Source organism: Tachypleus tridentatus, chromosome 4 (assembly GCF_004210375.1).
Source record: "Tachypleus tridentatus isolate NWPU-2018 chromosome 4, ASM421037v1, whole genome shotgun sequence".
Taxonomy (NCBI): domain Eukaryota; kingdom Metazoa; phylum Arthropoda; class Merostomata; order Xiphosura; family Limulidae; genus Tachypleus; species Tachypleus tridentatus.
In genome coordinates, this window is record NC_134828.1 from 9,809,962 (window position 1) to 9,820,930 (window position 10,969).

Below are 10,969 nucleotides of genomic sequence, written 5' to 3' on the forward strand. Positions count from 1 at the left end.
GACTGTCACATTATAACGTTCCCACGGCTGAAAGAGCGAGCATGTTTGGTGCGACCGGGATTCGAACCCGCGTAAGCATTAACAGTAAATCTACACTTTTATTATTTAAGTGGATTTACTGTATCATACGTAAAAACTAGTAAAATATTTGAAATGAAATCGTAGTACAGACGATAAGAAATAGTTTCATACTCACTGTTAACGGTGGACATGTTGTTTTATGTGTTTATTAATTTATTTTAATTTTTTAAAATATTTTATATTAATTTAAGTAACTCGTTTAATTTCTCTGTTTTCATAGATGTAGTTAATAAATAAATAACCAAAAATTATTGAATAATTACATATATTACTAACAAATTAATAAATATCTAAATTCCAAGCTTAATATTTCACTTGTCGCACTCATTAGCTTCATACCATATTAATTTTTTTAAATAGATCTATCTTATAAACGTCTTTTCCTACTCAAAAAGGGCATATTCAAGTGTGTTTTTTTATTTCCAGTGTGATGGCACCTATCTTCATATTTGTGTAACCTTGAGCGATCCAGTTAAATATAAAAAACAATAGACACAGTTCAGTTTTAAAATAATCAATACCAAAAGAACAGTGTTAGAAAAACCAGCAGTAGTATATATTTTATTTAGTTGTGTAGTTTTCACACTTCTTATTACAAAGCGCCAATATCTGTTCAAATCTAAAATATTTGCATGTTCTTTTCCTGATTGATTGGAATGTAACTTACCTTCAGCGTGAAGTGTGTCGTTTTGTTAGAGACACACCCCTATTGAAAGCGTTAATTGAATAAAAACATTCGAATCAGATGTGCTATAACAAAATCTTCTAACTCAAATACAGTATTTATTTTTATCCTGTGTTCAGGTAAATTTATTTTGAAAACGACAAATCATATTTGGAGAAATTAGTGAAATTTGTATGCGCATTTGTTAAGTTGATGAAGTTAAATATCCATTTAAAGAGGTAAATTATGTTTGGTTAATGATCTATAGTATAACTGCATAATTTTTCAATTGAATTGAAGGAGTAACTGTCGTGGGAATGAAACGTTTTGTTTTGCCACCATTTTTAATATTGTGGTTATAGATTGTAATAAATTGTTCCATTCAGTGAATATCGGGCCATTTCTACTAAGTTATAATTCATTTTACAAAATATTTATTTTATTTAAAGAACGCTCAAGGCTCATGTACAATCGCCCAGAAGTTACCTTGTTTAAGGTTAGTGACATTTTGTAAATACATATATATTTGTTAAAAAAGAAAGTTTACGCTACAGTCATAATCAAAATGACAGATTAAATAGTTCTTCCACCCTGAAATAATATTTTATTTTGTTGTTGTTAAGCGGTAAGCACAAAGTTTACACAATAGGTTATATGTGCTGTACTAGTGACGGTTATCCAAACCCGAATTTTAGATTTATGAGACCTAAGATTTAACTCTTGGGGATTTATTTTACGTAGCCACAGGCTTTCAGTCTATTTAATGTGCTTATCATAAGGTGGGAGCTGGGCATAACTAATTAAATTAATTGGGACTATTATTATTTTCACTAGGATGTGTAATTTCCAAGTGAAAGTTAAGCCTAACTTCACACAGAAGTACTAGATAGTTAAGCCTGATTTTGTTGTCTCAGTTTATCGATATAAGAAATTACAAGATTTCTTCAACATTATTATTAATGTTTAGTCGTCCTTAAGCGAATTGAGAGCTAAAATACCACTTGTACGCTCTGATCGACTCACTCTTTACATAATAAAAAGACTGGTTTATGACTGTTAGCACTTGTTATATGCATAAAATCAACGCTTTTCTCTCTAAGTATGTAGTTCCGAAGTATTAGACTCCTGGTTTTTGCCTTTGTATAAAACTTTAGAAAGAATAAATGCAATATCAAATTACAATAAAAGTTAAGGTACAAACAATTAATTTTTTTTGTGGGAAAAAACTTCATTTGTATCTCCTCGTGCAATTATACAAAACTTTTTTCAATTACAATAAAAATACGTTAGTCTAATTTTATATTTGCTTCCACTCCCATTATTTCTCAGCACGGTCTCCGACAATTTGATCTTTACGGGACTTCTTTGTACTTGTTTAAAGTCTCAATAGATTTAATGCTTCTAACTTCAAATAGAGTGTGTATATCTTATAAAATTTAGCAGTCTTTCAGTTAACATTACAAGTCTTTCTTATATATAAAAAAATATATTTTTAGTGAAATAATTTTAATAAACCAAAATAAAGATTTATCCATTAATATATTGAGTATTTGATTTGAATTTTCATGTTAAAATTAAAAATACTTTACTTCGTCTCATATTTCCTTTGTTTAATCCTAAGACCGCCTAAATACATTTCAAACGTGTGTTTCTCAGTAAAACTCTATATTTAATCTGTTCTTTTCTGTACCTTATCTTAAAATGGGATTGGTCAATTTGACTGACCTCGTAACCACCAAAAATTAAAATAATTTAAATTACCTTTTTTTGTTTCTAGAGTGACTTCAACTTGTAACATGAAACTACTTTCGTTTATTCTAAATAGCTTTAAGCTCGTAACAGCATACGTTTGTTTATAATTCATTTTTATTATTTTATCGCCCTTTCAACCATGTATATCTACTACCCTAGCAATTATCAGTTGTAAATCACCTGAAGCAAATGCAGCTCGCCTTACACTATTGAATTATATTACCCAAGAGCTTCTCGCGTTTGTGCCTCATGAAACATTTTTATTATATTAGGTCATCCAGAAATAAATGTCGGAATTCTCACAATGACATTTAGAAGCTTAAAATTGAGTAACTTATCGTTGGTTGGTTTTATCCAACGTTTGTTGCTTACAAGGTGTCTTAATTGTCTAATGTTTCAACTCTACTTGAGTATGTTTTGCAACCCCCAAGGCAGCAGGAACAAAGACTCTCGTCTGATTTTTCTCTACAACTTCAAACTTGGACGAAAAGCTACCGAAACTACAGAGAACATCAACAGGGCATTCGGCCATGGATCCATTACTGAACATACTGAAGGTCGTGGAAGGAAGCCATCCTTAGATGAAAACACATTAAGGGAAACAATTGAGACAGACCCTCACACAACAGTATGTGAGTCTACAAAAAAGCTAGGCACAAGCATATCAAGCATTGCCAACCACCTGAGTGCGATTGGAAAGACGAGAAAGTTGGAATAAGTATGTTCCGCGTGAACTAACTGAAGATCAACAAAAGTCGGCGTTATGTGACCTGTCAAGGATGATGCTCCAAAAATAGAACAAATATTGAATCGAGGTTCTGCCTCATCCATCTTATTTCCAGAACTTTTCCCTACATATTTTCATTTTTTGAGCACTTTACAACTTTTTAAACAATAAACGCTTTCAAAACTAGGCAGCTGCAAAAGAAGCTTTCAAGGAGTTCATTGACACTGATTTCTACAGCAGGAGCGTAAACAGCATCGTTACACGTTAGCAAAAGCGTGTTGAAGTAGATGGTGCTTGCTTTGATTAAAACATGTTTTACAACACTGGTTTATACTTTCCCAAACTTCACAGTTCAAAAACATTTATTTTTGCAGAACCTAATATTATATTATGTAACACAAATTTTGTTCCTGGATAGTATGTGTTATTTCTTAATTTGTGATGTTGTAAAAGTACAGAAAATGGCCATTATTCCCTTCAAACTTTGCTTTTGTGACCTGGATAATGAAATTTAGAAATTAACTTATTTTCTATATAAAAACGGGCAAATTTGCACATTTTCTTTTACATAAGGTCTGAATAAAACAATATGAATCAAGATTTACAAGTATTTATACTAAAGTTATACAAAAATGTTTATAAGTGAGTAGTTTTTCAAGATTTGCGACTGTAATGTAAATCACTTCACATATCAGCCTCCACGTTTAGTCTCCCATCATGTTTTCGTTATACGCTCCCTGGTCACAAAAGCAAAGTTTGAAGAGAAATATAGGTATTTTCCATTTACTTTAGGCATAAGCAACTGGTAAATAATACTTTCTGCCCAGGAAGAAGAAAAAAAAAGTGTTGGCCCCCAGTGGCTCAGCAGTATGTTTATGGACTTACAAAGCTAAAAACCGGGATTCGATACCCATGGTGGGCAGAACACAGATAGCCCATTGTATTTTGTTACATAGTGTTATTATTTATTTTACCTATTCTTATGTTAGCTAGCCTAAAAAGAATACCTTTTTTACATTTAAGTTATTTTTATAATAATAAATAAATAAATAATAAAAAAGTTTTAAAAAGTACTTAGAAAATGTTCTTTTTTCTTGTTATCGATACTTGAAGACGCTTATACTGACGGTTGTAGTGCATTAACCGAAATTGTATTATAGGTGAAATTGATGCTTATATATTCAGAACACAATGTAATACAATGCATCATTTGATGGATGAGAACCTTGATTTTCTATTTGTTATAGATAATAGATAATTAAACATAAGAGAGAATTATTAAGAAATCTTGAAAGAGAGTATGTGCCTTGTGTGTGTGGAAGAAAAGGTCTGATTTTGTATTTCTTAGCTCTGTAACCAAACAAAATTGAAGGTTACAAAAATTATGGTTTGTCTGAACAATGACGATTTTATAGTGAGTAATTTTCGTACTTTTTGAAGGGGTGGTGGATAAAATAGTTCAATCAAAATCATCAAATGATGTCTAAAAATAAGATTTGTTGGACACACCGAAAAACAGATATCTTCATTTGTGAACAAAAAAATATAGTAGTAGTTACAATAATGTGTGTGTGTGTGCGCGCGCGTAAATAAATTAGGATCCAGGTTATCAGGAATAAGTCGAAATAATATAAAGAAAAGCGTAGATGAAGCAAAGTTAGGCCCGGCATGGCCAAGCGCGTTAAGGCGTTCGACTTGTAATCCGACGGTCGTGGGTTCGAATCCCGGTGGCACCAAACATGCTCGCCCTTTCAGCCGTAGGGGCGTTATAATGTGACGGTCAATCCCACTATTCGTTGGCAAAAGAGTAGCCCACGAGTTGGCGGTGGGTGGTGATGACTAGCTGCCTTCCCTCTAGTCTTACACTGCTACATTAGGGACGACTAGCAAAAAAACAACCAAAACAACTCTAGTCGTTCGCTATTAAATTAGGAACAGTTAGTTTTACGTGAAATTAAAAGACAAACAAACGCTGTAACTCTTAAAAAACACGTAACGTAAGCACCCCAATCCAAGTATATACACATTAATTATAATTTTAACTGACTTTGAAAATTCTTAAAAATTATTTGTAATTATAAACTTTATAAGAATACAGTTTGGGCCAAAGTATTTGTATATTTTGTAACAAATAATATTATTATTATTAAGCTGCAATAAAAATACACTTAATGCCGTCAAACTGAGAAATGAATGTTATAATAAACTTCTATACATGTAATGAGTCAGGTTATACAGCTATCATGAACGATTTATTAGAACAGTAAACAATTTTATCAGATATCTGTAGAAAGATGCGTAATTCAACATTTCACTTATCACAACAAAATCTTGCCAAACATACATAATGACAAAATATAACATCAAGTTATTATAAAATGCATCTCTAACGTTGTATCAGTTCATATTAAATACTTAGTACTGTAATGAACTTCGCATGTTTGTTTTATTATAGTAAAGCCATATCGGGTTATATGCTGAGCCCACCAAGGGAATCGAACCCCTAATTTTAGCGTTGTAAATCCGTAGACTTACCGCTGTACCAGCGGGAACATGACTTTCGTAACCCAAGATGTTATGCTGTCGATGAGGCTATTGATGTAATCGAGTGTGATTTCATCCCAACCTATAAATGTAATGTGATGTAACTCAGCTACAACAGCGGTTAACGATTCACTGGTTCAGTTCTATCCAATAATTCTCAATATGATTACAATCTAGAGACTTTGCTAGCTGTAACGTTTTTTTGGTCGAGATAATCTTGTACAATACGTATGTGTAATATGAGCAGTGGCAACGTCCTAGTGGAATACAAAGTTACTGCCACACTTTGTTCCTGCATATGACAGAAATATCCTCTTCATGTGATACTTGTAGAAGGTGTTATTATAATTTTCTTTGAAGAGCAATTTTTCCACCATGATGAACAGCTACTCAAACATGTATTGCGCCACCTCTATTATGTTCCCTGGGGAAAAGACAGTCTTTCCACATCTGTTCTACAGGCAAACAACAAACACGAGTCCCACCATCAACTTTAACAAACTTAAAACGGCAGTTATCTAAAAATATAATATGTCATCATTGTCGTAACTGTAAGTTGATATGCTGTCTTGCCAAGGTAACACGATGACGGTTGTTAATTCTGCTTAATATTGATTTGCAAATAGCTCTTCTTGCAAAATAACCTTGTTTGATTAGTCTCCTATTCACTGCTTTTTTACATATTCTGAACTAAATTTGTTCGTGTAATTCTTGTTGCAGGAGTTGCAAGACTTCTTTCGACCTTGATGTGTTAACTTGCTCAAAACTTGGTCATCTTTGGCATTAGTTTTTCGGCGTCTGCAGACTTTTCTGAAACAACATTTTCTCTTGTCCAATGAAGTTTCAGGATTTTGGATACGGTAAACTGTTGACATACTACTGTTCCGACAATGCTGTTTGCTTTATACCATTCCTGGACAATTGAACGATTTGACTTCTATAACTGCCAGAATGTGGTGAGGTCATTTCTACATCAAGTGCAGATAAATTTTGTGAACAAGGCGTTGATCTGTTTCGAAAACATTATTCCAAAAGCACACAGGTGTGTGTGTGTGTTTTGATAAACAGACGCTGAGAATACAGACCGTAATAATAAGACGTATGTGTTATTACGGTCTGTATAAGTTGTTCTCAGCATGTACCTGTGTTGTATGTGTGATCACACTTTCTTTGTTAAATTTACTCAATAACAAATCAGGGGCGTTATAACAACTCACATATGCAGACAGTCAGGGACGTTATAACAACTCACATATGCAGACAATCAGGGGCGTTGCCAGAAATGGACATTGGGCTTTTTTTTTAATATAGTTTGAGTGCTTTATGCAAGCGCTGCAGGCGCGAAGCCATATTAGAGGGTCCGGGAGAATGTCCCCTGGAAAAGTTTTTAATAAAAACATAAAATAAAAGCCTGAATTATGCATTCTGAGACCACCTTTTTGGCAAATTTCAGAATGGCACACTGAGATGTTTCTCTTATTTTTTTAATCATAAATAAATACATAACTTAAAGGTATCAGGCCCAGCAAAGAAGGCCTACAGTCCTGTCATCAACATATAAAATATAGTCACTCAGGAGAGTGTAAAATATATGAATGGTGTCTATAATCTGTATTCAAATATCATGGACAGTGTATGTTCAGATTCCCTGGATTTCAAGAATTAACTTCACAAATAAACAGTGGGTGGCACCGTGGCAGGCTGGCAACACCATAGCACTAACCTAGTACCATTGGCGCCATCTATAGTGAATCATTCACTATAGATGGCGCCAATGGTACTGTGAATGTGACGTTGACAAACAGAAGTTGCGATAAACAATCATTCACTAAGTCAAGCCTGAAAAAGCAAAAGACACTGCATGGGTTCTTTAAACCCATTCATGAGGCTGAATCTAATCAATCTGCTGCAGCCAATCAGGTTGAATCAGAATTGTCAACTGAATTGTCAGAGTCATCACTGTGACCTTCTACCAGTGCTGCCACTACCACCCCAGGTCCAGTCTGGGACATTAGAAATTACACTTCTGATGATGTCAGCATTGGTAAACAGGTAAGTCGACTCCTCATTATATTAATTTTGTATTCAAAATCATGCAAACACTCTGATGAGTTTTAGACTGAATATTCATTGCTGCAAGTGATTGTAGGCCTACAGCCACAGGATGTTAGGCTTGCTCTGTGAAGTACAGCTGTAAGCCTTTCTCTTCGAGGTTATTGTACTCTCATAAGAAACTTTTCTATGTGCAAAATGACTTAATTAGAACTATGTCTTTCTGTCTTTTTTAGATAAACGCTGAAACCAAAAAATGCCTCCTTGAGAATGCCTGGAAGCCAGGGAGTGATTACGTTTTCCCCCAGTGTGGTCCAAGAAAGCTGCGTTTTCAGCATCGTTGGCTTTCACAGTGGAGATGGCTGCTCTACAGTCAACATGCAAAGGGTGGTTTCTACAAGTACTGCTGTCTTTTTGCTCCTGATGGTGCTGGTGTTGGAAGCCAGAAATTGGGACAGCTAGTGAAATTTCCATACACAAATTGGAAGAAAGCTGTTGAAGATTTCAACGCACATGAATTGAAACAGTACCACCAAGACAGCAAAGAAAAAGCTAACAATTTTCTATAGGTCGTAAACACAAGTTCATCTGTGCACTTGCAGCTTGATGCAACTTACAAGCAAGAAATTGAACAGAACTGGCAATATTAAATGCCTATTATTGATACTGTATTGCTGTGTGGGAGACAGGGTTTAGCTTTGAGGGGAAAATATGATTCTAGTCCAATGTTTGTTGTGAAACTGATGAGGAGCCCATCAATAATGATGGGAATTTTCGGGCAATTTTGCGCTACAGGGCAAAGGGTGATTTTAAGCTTTCAGTAAGCCTTAAGAGTACAAAGAGAAATGCTACATATGTGAGTCCTCAAATTCAAAATGAAATAATCAATGCCTGTAATACTCATGTTCTTGATGCTTTGGTCAATAGAGTTAATGCTGCAGAGTGTTTCTCAATATTAGCTGATGAAGCAACAGATATTTCAGGCATTGAACAGTTTTCGCTGTGTGTTAGATATTTGTTGCATGCCAATAACAACTCTGTTGCAATGAGAGAAGATTTTTTTGCAATTTATACCTGTTTATGATGTGACAGGGAGAAACTTGGCTGATGTTATCATAACCAATCTGACAAAATATGGTATTGACATGGCTTACCTGTGAGGACAGGGGTACGACGGTGCTGCCTCTATGAGTGTGAAATGCAATGGTGTCCAGAGACACATAACTGATAAATTCCAACTTGCACCCTATGTACACTGCAGTGCTCATTCCCTAAACTTGGCAATTTCTGATGCTTGTAAAGAAGTTCCTGTGCAAAATTGCATGGGAGTAATTTCTAGCATTGAAAACTTTCTCAATACACCCAAACGAAAGCACGTTTTGGCTCTTTCGGTGGAGAATAAAGCACCTGAATCAAAAAAAAAGTTTGAAAGGTCTCTTCCCCACCCGGTGGGTTGAGAGGCATGACTCAGTCATTGTCTTTCTAGAATTAATCTATGCAGTTGCAGATGCCCTTGAGACTATATCAGGTTGGCAAGACAGAGATTCTGCCACACAAGACAATCAATTGTTGTGTTCTATAACACAGCCAGAATTCATCATCACTCTACTTACCATTGTTAAATTGTTTTCCTTTAGTTTACCTCTGTGCAACTTACTGCAGCAACAGAACATTGATTTAGGTGCTGCGATGCATCACGCAGAAATAGTGGAAGATTTAATCCGTTCACTCAGAAATAATACTGTGAATGAATTTAACAACATTTTCTGTGAGGCTCAAACTCTGTGTAGTGAGCTTCAAATTGACATCATAATGCCAAGGTAGGCTAAGAGACAGGTGTCCGTCTAACTCACAAACCACTAGCTCTGAGGAGTACTTTCGTATTGTTGTATTGTACCATTTGTTGATCACTTTCTTTCACAAATATGTGACCGTCTGTCCAGTCACAAAACTCTCCTTATAAACTTCATGTGTCTACTACCATCAGGATCTACCACAGAACGGTCAGAACCTACAGCACAACAATGTGACGAAATTAAAGAGTTGGTCAATATATACAAGGCTGACATTGACAGCACTTCACTAGCTGCAGTAGGTGAACTTAGGGTTTGGTACAAATCACTTGCGAACAACAGACCCAAAAAATGTCATAGATGCATATGCAATATACAATGCAGAAATGTTCCCAGTCATTTCTAGACTGTTGAAAGTATTTGCTACTCTGCCTGTGTCAACGAGCTCAGTGGAGTGTTCGTTTTCAACTCTCAGAAGACTCAAAACGTATTTGAGAAATACCACCACTGAAGATCGATTGAATGGCCTGGCCTCATTATACATTCACCGTGATATTAAAGTTGAACCAAACTGTGTTGTAGATGTCCTGGCAAGAACGAACAGGCGTTTGAGCCTTTCATAGATATTCGATTGTATTTCTCTAGTTCTGACAAAACTTGCTGTATTAAAAGAGTGTTCACCCAGAAATTTGCATTTGACCATTTGTTGTGTGTGAAATTATCTGCCATGCAATCACGGATCTCTTTGAAACTTCACAGGTGGCAACTGAACTTGTCCAAAATGTTTGGGTCCATGGGGTTCCCCGGCTATGGCCCCGTAAACAATAACATAAATAAGGAACACTATGCAAAAAAATTTGGCTAAGACTATATTTGAAGCCTAATCGTCAAGTTTATCTTCTGAAAGATGTACTGAGCTCATATTAGCAGTAACAACTTAGATTGATAATTTCATAAAGATTTTGAGTGCTATGCTTTAATTAGCACCTGGATACGCATGTTATCTTTTATTTGAAACTAGTAATAAGTTTGCTTCGAACGCACACTTTCTACCACCTTCTTTAATGTGACTGAACTTTATCATCTGGAAAAATGCTTTTTTTTTTTTCTAACAAAATTTTGTCACAAAAGTAAATGGTTTCTTTATTGGGTATTTATAATTTTTAGTTTTCAGAATTATATTACTGTTGCATATATATATATATACACACACACACACACCAAATGTTACTTCTCATGGGTTTTCGTTTAAGTTAAGAGATACAAATGACATTGGGTTCGTTAAACTGATTAGTTAATAAGAGCTAACATTAGCGTTATAGTTGCTCATGAGAGGGCAGGAAATTATTTGCGCAT